Here is a 19253-nt window from a genome sequence, read left to right on the forward strand (position 1 = left end):
GAAAATCCAGGGCATTCATTTAGCTTTATGGTTATCTCAAATGTGACTACTAACCTTCGTGGAGGAGACATTGTCAACAAAACTGAAAAGGAAGAAAGCAAATGGATCATGAAACTCAGAGCTAATTTATTTCCAGGGCTCAACAGAGTAGTTCCAATTAAACCTATTTTGAAAGAGAGAAGCCTAATTAAGAAATGAAATGGAGGCTTAAGGAAGGCGTCCATCTGATTGCTGTATGTGATTGGTTGAGCAATTAAGGATTTTTATTTAACAGCAGTAAGTCAGGTCTACACACTAGGATCTGAAGAAGTTTTTTTAACTGAAAGCGCTTATCCTGTTTGACCTGCAACCTGAATAGCACAATTTGTGCTTTTTATTTCTTCGTTTTATTAAAGCCTACATTTTAACAGAATTTCTCAGTGAACTTTTCGTTGTGGTGGAAGCCTTTTTTTCATTTTACTGTCTGTAACAAGGGGTATGTATGCAAGGTCACACTGTCTGACAACAGTGTCCATCACTCACTGTTGCATGCATACACACCTGGTACATGTACATATAAAGCTGTACCTTGCCTATTACATAGTCAGTGTATTTCCACTCTGCCATACTCCCTCTTGGGAATGTCTGCAGGACCACAACCTGCAGACACACAGACATCTGGAACACAAACAGAATACAGCATGTCAGACTACATTCAGTCAGTGGTACTAACAGCAATAATGCATCCTGGCTAATAAGGTACATACACCTATATGTGTACCCATAACAAATGCAAGCAAACAACACCTTCCATAGTATTACATAGCTACACTGTACTATATTCACCCTGTGCATCAGACCCATATTAGCATGTCCCTGCATCAATGTTATGGGATGACTGGGATGTGGCACAGGTATCATCATATGCACAGAGTGTGGTGTGGGTTTGCTAGAGGCCTAGGCTTGGCCATATGTTGACATCATGTGTGTGTGTGCTTGGAGAGGTATCCAATAGATGGGCTGTGCAGAGGTGCTGTGTATGTCTGGAGGTGACCTGCCTGTGATACAGATGTGTGTGTGTATGTATGCACCCAGACACGCCATGTGGCTGCCCCACACAGGGGTATGTTGGACAGCTGTGGACCATACATGGCAGGGTGTCCAGTTCACCGTCTCCGGCCATGGACACTGGAACTGGTCCTGCCAGGGGTATGACTGGCACCACCAGGCCTAAGGACAGATGCAGTACTACTTCCTGATGATGACTGCTGTCTGCTGGATCCATGCCCCTGACAGGGCTGGCCAGGACCACATGCCCATGGCCTGCTCCGGTGTGATGTGGACTGCAACCTCCCTTCGGTAGTGCTGGTGTCACTGCCACTATGGGAGTGTGAAGGTGCACTGCCCCCATAGACTCTCAGCTGTTGTTGATGGTGACCTACATCCATGTGGCTGATGCCCATCTCCCACCACACGCTCTAGCACAGACATGCCACAGTCAAGGATTGTCAAGGTCTCACCACACCATTTATTCATGACCGCAGTATTTTGATGTGTGGCCTCAACAAGGTCATGTATGTTGCCAAATAAATCAGGAAGAGTTGTATCCGCCACCCTGAGTATTTATCTGGTGTGGCATTCACTATGTGCCTGTGCATCCATGATAGCCCAAAACATGCTTCTGTTGACACCTGCTTGGCACTTGCGACAGTGGCTTGATGAGCAGTAGTCCTCCTGCAAGCACCCCTGTCCATCTGCCTGTGTGGGACCTTGCCTGCACTCTGGCTATGGCCAGTGTCTACACTCACACCTGCCACAGTCACCACACTAGCCTGTTCCATGCCACCACCTGCCAACTGTCCATCTGTGGCCACTGGTGACAGGGTATGTGTGGGCATTGTCACTGTGTGCAGAGATGGTGCGAACAAGAGTGGGATGCCAACCAATGGCACAGATTCAGCCCCTGACAACCCCACCTGTACCTCCCTATTCCTATCAAGATTGTCAGAGTCTGCAGAGTTTCCAAGCGGGAGGGACCCCGAACCCCATCACCACCTGTGAGGGGAAGACAACATATGTACATTAATACTTACACTTTGAGGTTGCCTGGTACACACATGCATACATGCACACACACACCCACACACGCACACGTGTACATGCACGCACACACACGCACACACACGCACACACACACACACACACACACACACACACACACACACACAGCACACACACACTTACTGGTGAGGTGGCACAAATCTGTTACACAGACCACACATTACCCAATTGGTGACATGCATGACACATGGCCTCAACATCATGCATTGCATCCAGTTTTACTATATGTAACTAACAATATAAAGCTCTGGGATACGTGAGTAGTGTTAGTAGGTGATGGCCCTTCCCCAGCAAAGACTGCACCCATGTATACATCATTGCTGTTCACCTGTATAGCACGTGGCAAGTACTACAGAACATACCTCACAACTGTACAGATCCTCGCAGGATGTGTAGATGTCTGGTGCATATGTTTGCTCTCTTTCTCATAACTACTGTGTTTCTCTAATACATAACTGTGATGATCTGAGGAGTGACATCACTGATTAATTTCATACATTTGAGTTTCAGACCTCCAAACCAGCAGTAAATGTATGGTCAAAAAATTCCTGTTACACCACCAACCTTCTAAGCTTAAAGTGGATATAATAAGTGTACACAGCCCTGTTAACATGCCATGTTCTTGTAATATATAAGATGAAACCACAATAATGCATTCAAATATATTACCCACCTTTCATGTGACATATGACCTGTGCAATCCAATCAATAAACAAACAAATGTGTTACATGTAAAATATAATGACTGAAATATGTACAATATGGTGGTTGCATAAGTGTGCACACCCTTAAAATAATACTTTGTTGAAGCACCTTGTAAGTGACTTACAGCATTCACTCTTCTTGGGAAGGTGTCTATCAGCATGGCACATCTTGACTTGGCATTATTTGGCCACTCTTCCTTGCAAGGGTCACCCAACTCTGTCAGATTGAAAGGGCAGCTCATGTGCACAGCCCTCATCATGTCACACTGGGTTTTTTCTATCTGGTGTAGGTCTAGGCTCTGGCTGGGCCAATCCATAACCATGAGTGTGTTCAGGTGGAGCCATTCTTAGGTAGCTTTAGATATATTTTTTGGGTCTTTGTCATGTTGAAGACTGACACCCCTCCCCATCCTCAGCATTCTTGCAGATGCCTGATGGATTTGAGTCAAATGTGGGTGTTATTTGGAACTGTTCAGAATTCACACCACCATGACTACAGGCCCAGTTCTGGCTTTGGAACAGCATCCCAACAGCAGACCACTGCCACTAGCATGATTCACCATGGGGATCTTAGTCTTCAGGTTAAGAGAGGTGTTGCTTGTGCACCACACATACCTTTTGGTATTTTGGCTGTCAGGTTGATCCATAGTCTCATTACACCATAACACATTTTCACACATGCCTTTGGAAGACTTAATATGCTGTATTGCAAATTGTATCCACCCCTGGATGTTTTTTGGTGTGGGAAAATGCTTCCATCTTCTGACCCTACTCCATAGGCCAGACGTATGCACAATATGGGAGATTGTTCTCACATGTAGTACACAACACCAGTACTTGCAAGAGATTCCTGCAACTCCCCTAGTGTTGCTGTATGTCTACCGGCAGCCTCTCTGACCAGGTTTTGACATGTCTTGTCATCATTTTTGGAGGGACATCAGGTTCTTTTCAACAGCACTGTTGTCCCATATTCAATCCACCTTTTGACAATGGTCTCCACTGCGTTCCATGGTGTATGCAATGCTGTCGTAATGTTGTTGTACCCCACTCCTGAAAGATACCTTTCAAATATGAGATCCCTTTGCTGCTTTGTAAGCTGTCTGCAAGCCGTGGCTGTTGAATGCAACTGAGCAAATGTCATGAATATCCTACTTGGACAGCAGACTGTTATTTGGTGTTACTCAGTGTGCCTTTACATAATGGCAGGTGTGTACCCAAGCTGATTGAATGCTGTCAGTAAATCACAAGCTGCTGCAATAAAATATTATTTGAAGGGTGTGCACACGTATGCATCCAGCTTATTGTAAGGTTTATATATTCCATATTTGGTGTCCAACAGATGATTGCTTTTACAAGTGAATTGTTCATGTTATAAGTCACATTACAGGTTGAAAAAGATGTGGACTGACATATTGTGGTCTCAATTTGTATATATCACAAACACCTGGCATCTTAACAGAGGTGTGTACACTGTTTATATCCACTGTATAAGAGTAATGTTTCACATATGTCCCTACCTTAGGCCGTTTGTCTCCCCATTTTGTTGGTCTCTGCCCAGAAGTCTTGCACTGACAGGTTGTGATGTATGGTACAGAAATGTTGCATTCTCTTCAGATAGGCCCCTGTGGTGACCACTGTGATGCAATGCAGTTATCTACACCACAAATGAACATGCACATAAAGCAATATGTCTATGAGTGACGGTTGTGTGTGAATGGTAAATTGCTTGGCTTTCACATGCCTGGGGTATTGGCAAACCACAACAGAAAAATTCCATACTCACCAGCTTCAGACTGCTGTCCCACATGCAGACCATAGGGACCTAGGTAGTTGTGGGAGAGAAGTATTGTCAGCAGACTCACATGTGGCATTGGTACAGGATGGATGCAGCATGTCTGCACATTTACAGTACAACCCCCAATACTGCACAATTTTGCGGTTCTTCACCACAGATGTGTACTTCTGTGCATTAGAAAACCCCATCTACAACTGCAATCTGACCTGACACATGCACATAGATACTTTACAAATACAAGTATGTCTGCTACACTTGTCTGGTAATTTCCACTGGGTCCTTACCTGCACATGCCTCATCCATTGTCTGGGTGCCACCCACCTCCAGCATGTGGGGGGTCTGTACCCTGATGTTGTAGTAGGATGGGTGCCCAAAGGCTGCCAAGGAGCTCCTTAGTGGGTGTAAGTGGGAGATGCATGGCTGGGTTCCCACCTGTGGCTGTGCAGTCCCTGGCCATGGCAGCAGTCCTTTGCCGGGCATGGTGTATGAGGTCATTTGCACAATGTTGGACCCTCATATGTATCTGCATGCAGGCCGACATCGTTTACCCTGTGGACAAGGTCATCCCACAGGCCAGTCCTCTCCCGCAGATGTTGCTGGCTCTGGCTAAACATTATGGCATGGTTCTGTAGTATGGCTTCTATGATTATATTTGTCTCAGCCACTGAGAAAGTTGACCTTTGCTGATGTGACATTGCACCTGGAAGACATAAAAAGGGAAACACATCACGGGACCTCATTCACTGCTCAACAATATGTACAGAACCTGCACATCTACACTGAATACTAGTCGCCATCACTCACAACCACACCATACCCCTGTAATCTATCAGCACTGTAACAGCTTGCATTGCACTCCTGGTCCTGATGTGTCATAACCCCCCAATGAGGGCCAGTTAATTGCATAATCCCCTGTTCCTCATTCATGTCTGTGTAGAGGGATGACATTGGCCATCTTCCATGTGGATGGGGTGTGGATGGTGCTGAGACTTGGTGTGACTACAGTGTGTAATGGAGCTGGGAGCACATGCCTGAGTTCATGTAGGATGCAGACAGGAATGTTATCAGGTCCCATGGATCCTTACGTTTGTTGCCTTTCAATAGGCAATATGTACCTGCTCACTGGTAATGAGGGGAGGGGTGTGGGTGCTGTGGATATCCACCTATAGTCATGCTGAGTCAGGGGGTGATGTGTGCCCTAAACCTATCTGCAGCAGGTTGGCTATAGCTATGTTGTGTGTATGTGGTCTGCTTGACTACCATTACATGGTGGGTTGGTTTGTTGCCTCTGAGATTCCAGACATATGTGAAGATGGCCTTGTGATTGGCCTTGGTGGATGTGTCCAATTTGTACTCATAGTTAGCCTTACAGTACTCTACCTGTGACCTTATATGCTTGATCAGACAAAGGCTGATGATGCCAAGTTGGTGCCTGCTCCTACTTTGCCCTGTACAGCCAATGTAGGGGCCAAGTCTGTCATTTGTGTATTTTTTGCTGTCCAGCAAAGGGGATTACTCTACTTTGGTGGAGGCACGTTTTTCAAGTAAGGTATTCCTGAGTCCATACAGCTATGTTGGTGTTCATATAGCTGTTTGTAGTAGGCATGGACACACAGTCATAACACAGTTGGACACCTCTCCAATTTCAAACTGATAATCATGCTTATTGTAGTACCCATGGCTGTGTCAGGGCAATGCAACAACCAGTAGCTGTAGAAATGTCACTCTGTTGGATGCACAGTAACTAAGATTACACATGTGTACAACAAGTACAGCGTATTTAACTGACATTTTGCATCCCATGTCTGTTGTTATGAGGTGGCCAGATACACCTACTCATACTGACATGTGCACAGGTAATACCTGATATACATTTCTGTTCTATGTCAGTATGGAACACTTTATTCACACTCTTGCTGCCCAATCATTCCTCTCAACCCATTAGAGCAGGACATCTGTATGATGCCACACATACATGGGGGACAATGGGACAAAATTAGTGACACTGTCTTAATATTGCTGTAACATACTTGAGTCATTGAGGATAAGAACTTTTAATGTTGGCAGTATGACTGATATAAAGACAGAGCTAGCTGATATGATGGCCAAAGGAAGGCTGATATATTGTGTGTGCAAGAGACCAGATGGAAGGGGAGTACAGCTAGGTGTATCAGAGGCAAGTCACAATTGTGCTATCAGGGTGTGGATGGGAGGGTAAAGGGGGTAGGGGTTATCCTGAAGGAAGAGTATGCCAAGAGTGTTTTTGGAGGATGACATGAGTGTCTGATAGAGTGATGTTTATGAAGCTGGAAATTGATGGTGTAATGATGAATGTTGTTAGGGAATATACTATGCAAGTTGGTTGTGCGATGGATGAGACAAAGAAATGTGAAGTCAGTTGGATGATGTGGTGATGACTGTACCCAAGGGTGAGAGAGTGGTGATTTCAGCAGATTTCAATAGTCATGTTAGTGAAGGGAACAGAGGGGATGAGGAGGGGATAGGTATGTATGGTGCTAAGCAAAGGAATGCAGACAGTGAGATGGTAGTGGATTTTGCAAAAAGTATGGACATGGCTGTGATGAATACGTAGTATAACAAGAGGGAGGAGCATAGGGTGACATACAAGAGTGGAGGGAGATGCACACAGGTGGAATATATCCAACGTAGTAGGGCCAATTTGAAGGCGATTGGAGACTGTAAAGTGGTGACGGAAAAACTGTAGTTGGGCAGCATAGACTGTTGGTCTGTAAGATGATGTTGATGATCAAGAAGAGGAGGAGTGTGAGGCCAGCACCACGGATCAAATGGTTGGAACTGGAAAAGGGTGATTGTGAGGTGGAGTTCAGGGAAGAGTTAAGACAGGCACTGGGTGGCAGTGACGATTTACCAAATATCTAGGTAAGTACAGCAGACCTAGTAAGGGAGATGGCTAGAAAGGAGCTTGGTGTGACATGTGGATGGAGGAATGAGGAAGTACAGGACAGTATACAGAGAAAGAGGTTGAGAGTGAAGGAATGGGATTGTCAGAGAGATGAGGAAAGAAGACAGGAGTATAAGGAGATGAGGTGCATGGCAAATAGAGAGGTGGAAAAGGCTAAGGATGAGGCATATGAAGACTTGTATGACAGGTTGGACACTAAGGAGGATGAACGGACTTGTACCGATTGGCTAGACAGAGGGGCTGAGCTAGGAAAGATGTGCAGCAGAGAAGGGTGATAAAGGATAATGAGAGAAATGTACTCACTAGCGAGGAGAGTGTGTTGAGCAGTTGGACAGAGTACTTTGAGAGGCTGATGAATGAAGAGAATGAGAGAGAGAGAGAGATGGTTGGATGATGTGGGTATGGTGAATCAGAAAGTGCAATGGCTTACCAAGAAGGAAGTAAGGATAGCTATAAAGAGGTTGAATACTGGAAAGCCTGTTGGTCACCATGACATACCTGTGGTAGTATGGAGATGGTTAAGGGAAATGGTAGTTGTGTTTTTAACCAGATTGTTTAATAATATCTTGGAACATGAGCCATTGCATGTGGAGTGGAGAGAAAGTGTTTGTGTACCATTGTAAGAATAAAGTTGATGTGTAGAGCTGCAGTAACTACAGAGGGATAACATTAATCAGTCACAGCATGAAGTCATGGGAAAGAGTAGTGGAAGCTAGGTTAAACAGGGAGGTGATGAGTAGTGGTCAGCAGTATAGTTTCATGCCAGGACAGAGCACTACAGATGCAATGTTTGCTCTGAGAGTGTTGATGGAGAAGTACAGAGAAGGTAAGGAGTTGCTTTGTGTCTTTCTGGACTTAGAGAAAGCATATGACAGGGTACCTAGAGAGGAGTTGTGGTACTATACGAGGAAGTCATGAGTGGCAGAGATATATGTAATACTGGTACAGGATATGTACAAGAGTGGTGTGACAGCAGTGAGGTCTGCAGTGGGAGTGATGGATCCATTTAAGGTGGAGGTGGGATGACATCACTGATCAGCTGTGAGCCCTTTCTTATTTGCAGTAGTGATGGACAGGTTAGCAGACAAGATCATACAGGAGATCCTGTTGACTATGATGTTTACAGATGACATTGTGACCTGTACTGAGAGCAGGGTACAGATTTTGGAGAAACAATAAAGTGCTCACATCTTTTTCTAATAAAGAGTTACGTGCCATGTGTATCCAGTGAGTTTTTATTTTATTTATTGTTTCTTCTTTATTATCGCTGGTTACTTCATCCAGAGTCGAGAATTTTATTCCTGTATACAGATTTAGGAGACCCTGTAGAGGTGGAGATATGCTCTAGAGAGGACAGGAATGAAGGTCAGCAGGACTAAGACAGAATATCTGTGTGTGAATGAGAGGGAGGCTAGCGGAATGTTGAGGATGCAGGGAGTAGAGTTGGCAAAGGTGGATGAGTTTAAATGATTGGGATCAACATTTCAGAGTAATAATGACTGTGAAGGACATGTGAAAAAGAGAGTACAGGCAAGGTAGAGAGGGTGGAGAAGAGTGTCAGTACTGATTTGTGACAGACCAGTACCAGTAAAAGTGAAAGGAAAGGTCTACAAGAGGGTAGTGAGACCAGCTGTGTTATATCGGTTGGAGACAGTGGCATTGACAAAAAGGCAGGAGTCAGAGCTGGACATGGCAGAGTTACAGATGTTAGATTTTGCACTGGTTGTGACGAGGGTGGACAGAATTAGCAATGTGTATATGACAGGGACAGCCCATGTCGGACATTTTTTACACAAAGCCAGAGAGGCAAGATTACATCTGTTTGGACATGTGCTGAGGAGAGATGTTAAGTATATTGGGAAAGGGATGGTAAGGATGAAGCTGCCAGGTAAGAGGAAAAGAGGAAGACCTCAGATAAGGTTTCTGGATTTGGTGAGAGAGGTCATGCAGATGGCTGGTGAGACAGAGCAGGATGCAGAGGACAGGCAGAAATGGTAACAGATGATCCACTGTGTTGACTCCTAACAGGAACAGCCAGAAGAAGAAGGAGATGTAATGTCAGTCTTCACAGATTTGTCAAGGATTTGCCAGACATAACACAACTGTATGAGGAAATGACTACAAATATGAGGCATGCATATGGTCAGTGTGCATAACAATGGAGTGTTTAATGGTATGAGCTCAGTATATCACATGCAGTTCAACACAAATGTGTGCAATGGTACTTTACTATGCAAATACCATGTATAGTTCTCTCACATTTCTGAGACAACCAAGTATATCATAGTTGTATTCACACATCAGATATGGATATGTACAACATCCCAGTAGCTGGCATAGCATTGTCACAGTCAGTATTGTTCAACACACACTGCAGTTGTAGTCATATGTGAGCCATCCTTTCCTGGTGTTATTCAGGGGCCTGACCTATGATCTATGTCACAGACCCAGATGCTATGGCCATAGGTTCTGATCAGCAATATATCAGCACAGCAAGTCTTGTTGAGACATATATGTTAAAGTTATTTCCCATTCTTACATACCCCCTACTGCAGTCCATTACATGCTTACTTGTTTGACATACCTGTTTGTTTTATTCAGTGTAGGTGGTTATGTTCTGCTTGGTTTTTCTTTTTCTTTTCACTGTTTCTCTCTCTTTCTCTCTCAAGGATGTACGGTGTACATCTGTTTTGCATAGGCAGCAGCTTGCCTTTTGTAGGCAATGCTCATGAGCATCTGATGGCCTGTGCACCAACTGGTGTCCCCCACTTACTAATTGCATGCAGAACAGCTGTGTTGTTATTCATATAGCTAATGGCATGTCAACACACTCCTTTCATTGAGTATGTCATATGAGTGTTGGCCCTTTTCCTTGCCAGTGAGGAAAACTTCATGGAGGTGTGTAAACAACAGCATCACAGAGGGTATTTGGAAATACCTCTTAAACCAAAACTCTGGAAACAGGCCAACAAAATGGGGGAGAATGTTCCAGACATGGGGACAGAATGCAAGTATTGCTATTGTACATTTGGATTAATGCTAGTCTAACAGGGTTTGTCTGGACATGGAGTTTCTGCTTTATTTTAACTCTGACAGTGTTATATGTTTGATATAACTCTCACCTGTAGGGCTATCCACAGAATGGCCAGAATTTGGACTCCTATGTTTGGTGTGTTCCTCAGACATTTTTTTGTCTTGGGAAAATTAGTAACACGTTGAGATGTTTTTTGTTCACACAGTCCTTATACTGTACTGTTTCTTTGGCTTAATGGTATGTCACTGTGACTGTGGTGGAATTGGTTGTGGGTATGAACTTTCACACTGGTGTCTGTTTTGCAGTGCTGTGACATCCCTGTAGTGCCTGATATATTTTCCAATACATGTGTAATTCCCCCTAGTGCATTTGGGTTAGTGTTGTGTCAGTCTGACTGTAGTTTGGACTGTGCTTGGTGATATGCTTGGCAGCTGAGTGTAGTTTCCCTAATGTGATGTTATGTCCAGATATTTGTAAGACATACTGCTGCCTGGCCCCCATAAGTGTTGTGTATTTCTGACACATCAGTGGACTGATGTGAGGATTTCAGTCACTAACTAGTGGGAAGTAATTGAGTGTTGGACTTGTGCTATTTCAGTCAATATATGTTAGGACAGACATGAGGGTGTTACTGCAGCAGCTGTGTCATCTTATCTACTCCAGTATTTCAGATATGTCCCTATTTCTATGGCTCCCCCCCCCACTTTGTCAGGCCTGGCCCAGGTTCATTGCACTAAGGGGTTCTGAGCCTACCTCTTGAGTGTCTGGATTGTTGCAGTATGTCCAGGTTTATTGCTCATATTTCTGGTCTGTTCCACAGATGCATTATTTTTATATCCCTGGTAAATCACTGTGATGATTTGAGGATTTCTGACAGAAAATGATGACATACATTTTAGTTTCAGAACTCACATTCTTCAGAACATGTATGCTGAAACAAACCCTGACACTGTGGCAACATTCTACATTTATAAGAGCGATATTTAAAATATCTCCCTAGTTTTGTCCCATTGTCCCCCCATTTGGACAGCCTTGGTACAGATTTCTTGCAGTAAGAGGTTGATAGGTATGTTTCTGAGGTATGACTCCACTACATGTTATGAGCATAATATATATATATATGAGATATATATATATATATATATATATATATATATATATATATATATATATATATATATATATATGTATATATAATATAGTTCCTTTATATATATATATATATATATATATATATATATGTGTGTACATTTTATATGTATATCACTATTTGTATTATGTATATATTTTTCCATATATATATATATATATATATATATGCTTCTCCATACATATATACATGTATATATGTATAAATACGAAACCTGATTGATTCTATGGAATCTTTTCCCCCCTGTTGAATGAGCATATGTTGGAAAAAGCATCAGCAGTCCCTACAGCTCAGATGGTGTAGTGCTAAATTGCTCAGACTATGGTGTACAGGGCCCTGGGTTCAAAACCTGGCAGGGCTAATTATTTTGTTGCTAATCAGAACAGTGGCTGATGGAAACAGAGTGATTAAAGCAGTTTTAAGTGGGTATGTGCAGGTTTGCGTAGTTTTGCATGATGCTAAGCGATACCAACACACGGCTAACTGCATAGATGCTTAATCTGTGTTTGCTGCACTTAGCATCATGCAAACTAGCTTACTCCTGCCTACTCCTGCTTACAGCCACTTACTCATGTTTATACCCACACTAATTCTTTTAAAGAAAAGAAAAAGGTGTGATAGGAAAGTGGTGAACAAGGGGTATGTAGAGGGAAGAACAATATGAAAGATAGCTACAGATGTGCAGGACAGGTGTACAGAAGGTCCATTGCTGTCCATTTCTTATACAGCAACAGCTGTGCATTTGTACAGAATTTGGAGTTGAATTTGGACACTCAAACCCCAGAGAGAGGGGTGAGGACAACAGAAATGTGTTGTTAAACCTGCTAAGCATAGCTGAGCATTGCTAACCATTGTTCATAATTCATTCTCATAAAATACCACACTAATGACTTCATTTAGTAAGCGTATATGATTCCCATTACATGACATGGCTCTATGTGCTTTCATTACAGTAGCAAGGGGTGTAACTATACTCTATGGGACACATGTATACATGGGTGGTTTCACAAGTTATATGCACTCACACTTCCATTTTACACCAGCTACACTACCCTGGGTGACAAAAATAACATCACATATTTTAATATGAAAATAATACTTTTAACACTGCTTTCCCATGTAAAATAGGATTGCCTGTTATAGTACTAGAAACCATGTATACCTGCATGCAAAGGTGGGACTCTGACCACTACACTATCTTGGTTTGGGGATTTGAGCTGTATATTTTTATTTATCTCCTATTGGATATTAATATTATATTACTATATTAAATGGAGAGTATTGAAGTATTCGGCCTTGTCATTGAGGACTGCTGTCATGACATAATGGCATACATTTCAGTTTCTGACTTGCATCTTTCTGAACATTAATGCTAATGCATAACCTGTTTTCTCTCAACTTTCTGTCTATCCTGTGTGCAGATGGGATGACACCAGTGCTCAGGCTGTGGTTGACTACACTGCAGAATGGGTCTGAGAGCTCATGCCTGTGTTCATGTTAGATGCAGACAGAAATGGTAGCTTGCCTATGGAGACCTCTATGTGTTGCCTTTGAGAGGGCATTACAGACCTGCTTCCTGATCATGAGGGGAGGAGGGGTGGTGCTGTACATGCACATGTGTACCTATGGGGGGACAGGGGTGATGTTTACACTTCACCTGTCTGCAGCCGGTTGCCTATATCTATGGCATATGTGTATGTGGTGTTATTGACCACCACTACAAAGCAGATATGTGTGTTTCCTCTGTAATTGCAGGCACATGTCTGGAAGGACTAGTGATTGACCTTAGTGGATGCATCCAGTTTGCTTTCGAAGACAGCCTTAGGGTGCATCACCTGTGACCTTATTTGTTTGTGTAAAACAAAGTGACATGCCTTCCAGTGAGGCACCTCTTCCTTCTTGGCCTGTCCTGTGATTATTTCCTCCTACGATGATAGTTGTGTATTGCTGCTGTCCACCACAGATGTTCAGCCTACCTTGAGGGGGTTGATGTTGTCCTGTCGGGTATTGCTGAGGCCATAAAGCTATGTAGGTGCCCACGTAGTATTGTGTTGTGGGCCTGGACACTGCTACTAGTTCCAGCATATGGGACAGCCTTCATGTGGGCCTTGCCCATTTTCCTTGCCTGGCAGGGGACATTACGAGGTGTGGGTCTACAGCTTCACAGACAGTAGGTGGAAATTCCTCACAGGACAGGACATGTGGAGACAGCCCAACAACATGGGGACAAAGCTCCAGAATTGGGTACACATTGTATGTCATTAGTGCTGTTATACAAATAGAGGGTTGCTAGATTGACAGGGTTCATCTGGACATGCATTTACTGGGTGACTTGACATCTGACAGTGGTATGCCTCTGACATACCTCTCAACTGGCATGCTGTCCACAGACTGGCCAGATGTTTGCCTGTTATGTTTGGACTGTTCCTCAAACAACATCTGTTTTTGTGGGGTTGGTAGGATAATGCAAGGATTGCAGTCACTAACTGTTGACATCCATTGGTGTTCCAGACATCATATCCTTCAGGGATGCTATGTTACAGCAACACGTGTAACACCAGCTACTGTTTCAGTTTATAACACCATTATGTGTGATATTTCCCTCTTTCCAGCCCCCAGTCACCCAAGTATGTCATGCCTTGTCCATATGTTCTGTGCTATGAGGTGCAGAGGTATGGCATACCACTAATTACCAACTGCACTCTAGTTATCATCCCAATGACCTGGCAGACTCCTGGCCGTGGTATGCAGCAGTGGCCAGGATTATGGTTCCACACCCTGGTAATTCTGTGGAAATCTGTACATATGATACTTATGTATGTTTGGCCATTGTGAACAAACTGCCAAGATTGTGTAGCAGTGTTGTGTGTAGATGTTTTTTGGGCTGGGTAGGGAGAGTAGCAGACGTGAGTGCCATACATCCTTTACCTATCTGACTCTGCATGCTGCTACAGCTGCTGGCAGTCTATCAGGTCTGTATGCTTGCAGGGGCAGACTGTGAAATGTCCTGTAACACCTCAGGATTCCCAGTGCACTGTGAATTTGGCCAGTATATGTCAGTGTAGTGTGTGACTGGTAATCAGGATATGTTTGTTCAGACAGTCGTTCTACTCTAGAGTTCATTTTGGGCACTGGTATGTTGCTGTGACTGTGGTGCAAATGTTTTTAGGTGGACATTTTTGCACCATTCTCTGCTTTTCACTACAGTTCCATCCCTGTAGTGCATGTCATATTTGAATATACATGGGTAACCAGAGGTGATGTGGGGGAGTGTCATGTTGGTTTTACTGTGCTTCATAAGGTGCTGAGTGACATGTTTGGCAGCTGTCAGGAGATTTCCATTCTGTTACATCACTGCTGTCATACCTCTACAGTGTCCACAGACCTGGACACTGTCCAGATGCATGGCTCATATGTTTGTTCTGTTCCCCAGACAGTTGTTGTCCTTGGTTAATCAGTAGGATACTCTGGGGAATGCAGTCAGTAAATGCTAAAATCCATTGGTGTTACTGAATTCATATCCCTCAGGAAAGACATGTTACAACAAAACCGGTAACACCAGCAAATGTCTATATTTATAATATCAATATGTCCAATATACCCCTGTGTTTGGACCTCTGTCCCCCAATTATGTCAGGCTTTGTCCAGATGTCATGCACTAAAAGGTTCAGAGGTATGTAGTATCATTATTTATTGCCTTCATTCCTGCTACCATCCCAGTGATGTCATAGACCCCCAGACATGTAACAAGGAAGAGATTATATATATGAGTCCTGTGCCTAAAAATTCTGTGGGAAACTGTACATTTTAGAGGTCTGTGTATGTCTGCCAATTGTTAAATGACTGTCAGGACTATGCAGCAGTGTAGTGTGTACATGTTACTTTGGCTGTGTAGGGAGGGGGTATATGTGAGTGTCATGGGCCCTTTCTATCTGACTGTGCATGCTGCTCCAGTTTCTGGTTCCCTATCACCTGTATATGTTTGTATGTGCAGATCATGATATGTCCCATAACACCTCAAGATTCCCACTACACTGTGACTTGGGGCAGTATATGTAGGGGTAATGTGTGAGTGGCAAACAGGATATTGTTGCTCTCACAGTCATTTTACTGTAGCATTCAGTTTGCTTACTGGTATGTCAATGTGACTGTGGTGCAATTGCTTGGGGGTATGCACTTTAACACCAGTGTCTGTTTTCCACTAGTGTTACATCCCTGTAGTGTCTGTTATATTTGCAAATGCATGTGTACAGCCCCAGAGCCGGACTTGGGTAGTATTATGTCATTCTGATTGTAGTTTGGACATTGCTTGGTAGCTCAGTGTAGTTTCTATAATGTTGTGTTATGTCCACATATTCGTTGTATGTCCAGTCATTTGTCTGATATCTTTGATCTGGTCCCCATAACTGTTGTGTATTCCTGACACATCAGTGGGATGATGTGGGGAATTAGGTCACTAACTAATGAAAAGCAATTGAGTCCTGGACTTGTGATATGTCAGTCGATATAAGTTAGGACATACAATGTTACTAGATCAACTTTCTCAGCTTATCTACTCATATATTTTGGATATGCCCCTATTTTCAGGCCTTTGTTCCCCCCCCCCACTTTGTCAGGCTTGCTCCAGATTCATTGCACTAAGGGATTCTGAGCATACCTCTCCACTGTCAGGATTTTCACAGAATGTCCAGATGTTTGGCCCATGCTTTTGTTCGGTTCCACGATTTATTTGCATTTGTCTGGTAAATCATGGTGATGATCCAAAGATTTATGTCAGTAAATAATGACATAACATTTCAGTTTCCATCCTCATATCCTTCAGTAATTGTCTTCTGAAATGCACCCTGTTGCTGTAGCAAATGTCTTCATTTATAACAGCAATATTTGAAATATATCCCTACATGTGGCCTATCCACCCCTTTTACAGCCTTGGTACAGGTGTCTTTCACTAATAGGTTGAGAGGGATGGTTCTGAGGTATAACTGCACTGCATGTTATATACATTCATATATATTGTATATGTATATCTATATTATGAATCTACTTTTTCATATATATGTTTCAACAGACATATAAATGTATATGTGTGTATATGTCTATATACAACACATGAATGATTCCACAAAGTTTTCTCCCTAATGATGTATGCTTCTATTGCATGATATATTTGAAAGTGCAATATTAACTCCTACAGGTGTAGTGGTACAGTTCTCTGACTATAGTGTTCAGGGTCATGGGTTCAAGACTTGTGACTGCTGCATTTTTTTTATTAATGTTAAATTACCAGAATGTATGATATGCTTGTTAAAGCATTATAGATGTTCACAGCTCAGATAGTGTAGTGATATTTTGTCTGTGATTGTAGAGGACAGCATTCTGGGTTCGAGATTTGGTATGGTTAGCTATTTTGTTGCTGGGCAGGACAAGGTCTGATGGATACAGAGTGATTAAGGCACGTTTAAGCATATTATAATTATAATGTTATATTATTAAATAATATTTATATACATATTATAATTTTACATTTACCTTCCATGACACCCCCTATGTGCTTTCATTAAATTATATTTTTGTGTGACTATACTGTCTGGGGCACTTGTGTTTATATGGGGGTTTCACATAATTTCTACACTGACATCTCACTTTTATAACTGCTACACTACCCTGGTTGACAAAAAGTTGCTACCTAATTTAAGTTTACAAAAATAATTTTAACACTACTTTCACGTAGGAAAATAAGTTGTCTGTCATGGTACTCAAACCATGCACACCTGAATATAAAGCCAGGAATCTAACCACTACACTACCTCAGCTTGGAAATTTCACTTATATATTTGCATTTATCTCCTATGGGATGTTTAAGCTATGCTACGTGGAGGGCCATAATGTGCACACCCACTTAGCTATGCTTAAACCTTCCTTAGGCTAGTAAAACAAAGTATATATTATTATTATTATTATATTATTATGTCATACGGGTGTGTCTTGTGGTGTTCTGACAACTAATTGGGACTGTATTAGTGAAATAATGGCATTCATTTGGCTTTCAGGCTTCTATCCTTCAGGGACTCCTGCTAATACATATCCTGTTATCTATCAACCTTTATAAGTATGTGAGGGCAATTTTTCAGGCATGTCCCCAATTTATTATTTATTCCCCCCATCATATGTGCCTTTGTTAACATGCAGTGCTGTAAAGGAATATTGGTATACATACACTTCCATAATTCATCCTAATGCATGAAATATTCTCTAGCAACTTTCTATGTTTGTGAGGACTATATATGTATTTAGTAACTTTTTGGAGATTTATCCACCGTTATGTGTGCATTTGCACAGATTTCCTGCTTCAGCAGGTTGCAGAAATGTCATACAGCACTTTAGCAATGCAGGGTTGTGTCACAGAACCTGTCACACACCCCCTGCATTGCTTTCTTGTTGCCAATGTTTATTTCAGTGTCCATAGAGACTGAAATGATCATTATTTCATTTCAGTGTCCGCAGACAGTGAAATACTGGCATAATATTAGAGTACATCTCTAATATTATGCCAGTTCAGCTTAGAAAGTGCCATACGGCACATTGAGTGCAGGGGGAGTGTTCAGTGTCCATGCACTACTTGGACATGCCCCCTGCACTTGTTCATGTTTCATGTCCATATAGCAAGTACAGCAGAGCGCCTTCATAAATATTTAAGGTGCACTGCTGTGCTAAACGGACATGAACCACTCCGTGCAAGAATACTCTTATTCTTGCATGGATTTTGTTGAATCCAGGGGCAAATCCTTTAAAAGAAGTGTACTTCATAATTAATTTGCAAAAGATCGGTTTGTGACCAAGCAATCTATTAATATATCTTACTAAATGTACTTACTTACATTTATTTTTTGGATTTTAAAGCATAACTGAGACCCTTTAGATCTTAAATTGTTATGGAAGAAATATGAATGATTTTGGGAGGGTGTAATTGCAAAAATAAATAAATAAATGCATTTTGGATAATGATATAGAAGAATACCAGAAAGGATTTTTTTTGTAAATTAAATATAGAATATACTTTAATGGATTGTAAGCACTTATATAGCTATAGTATATCAGTGTATTACTGAGGAAATCCTTGACAAATTTTAAAAGTATTCATGCTGTAGTTAAAGAAAGACAACAGTGATTTAAAATGTATGTCTATGTTAAGATAATTATGGGGATTATCATGCTTGTGGCATAGTTAGGAAGGAAGATGTTATGAATTATTATATGATAAGAAATAAAAAAGATATAGATATTGTGAAATAAAAATGTGGCTATGGCAAAATTGATCAGGGTTAAAAAGAATTGAATATATGTTATGTAATGGAAAATATTATATTAATGTATATAATGTATTTATATTGACATTTGATTACTGGGAAAATCCAATGGGGTAGGAGGCCATTTTCAGAGGAGGCCCATGGAGAAAAGCTTTAAAGTATCACAAAACATTTTAAGAACAATAATTTTACAGTCTTTAAAAATAATATAAAAAATAA

The sequence above is a fragment of the Protopterus annectens genome, chromosome 10.part0, assembly GCF_019279795.1.
Source record: "Protopterus annectens isolate FY-2018-M chromosome 10.part0, PAN1.0, whole genome shotgun sequence".
NCBI classification, from domain to species: Eukaryota; Metazoa; Chordata; order Ceratodontiformes; family Protopteridae; genus Protopterus; species Protopterus annectens.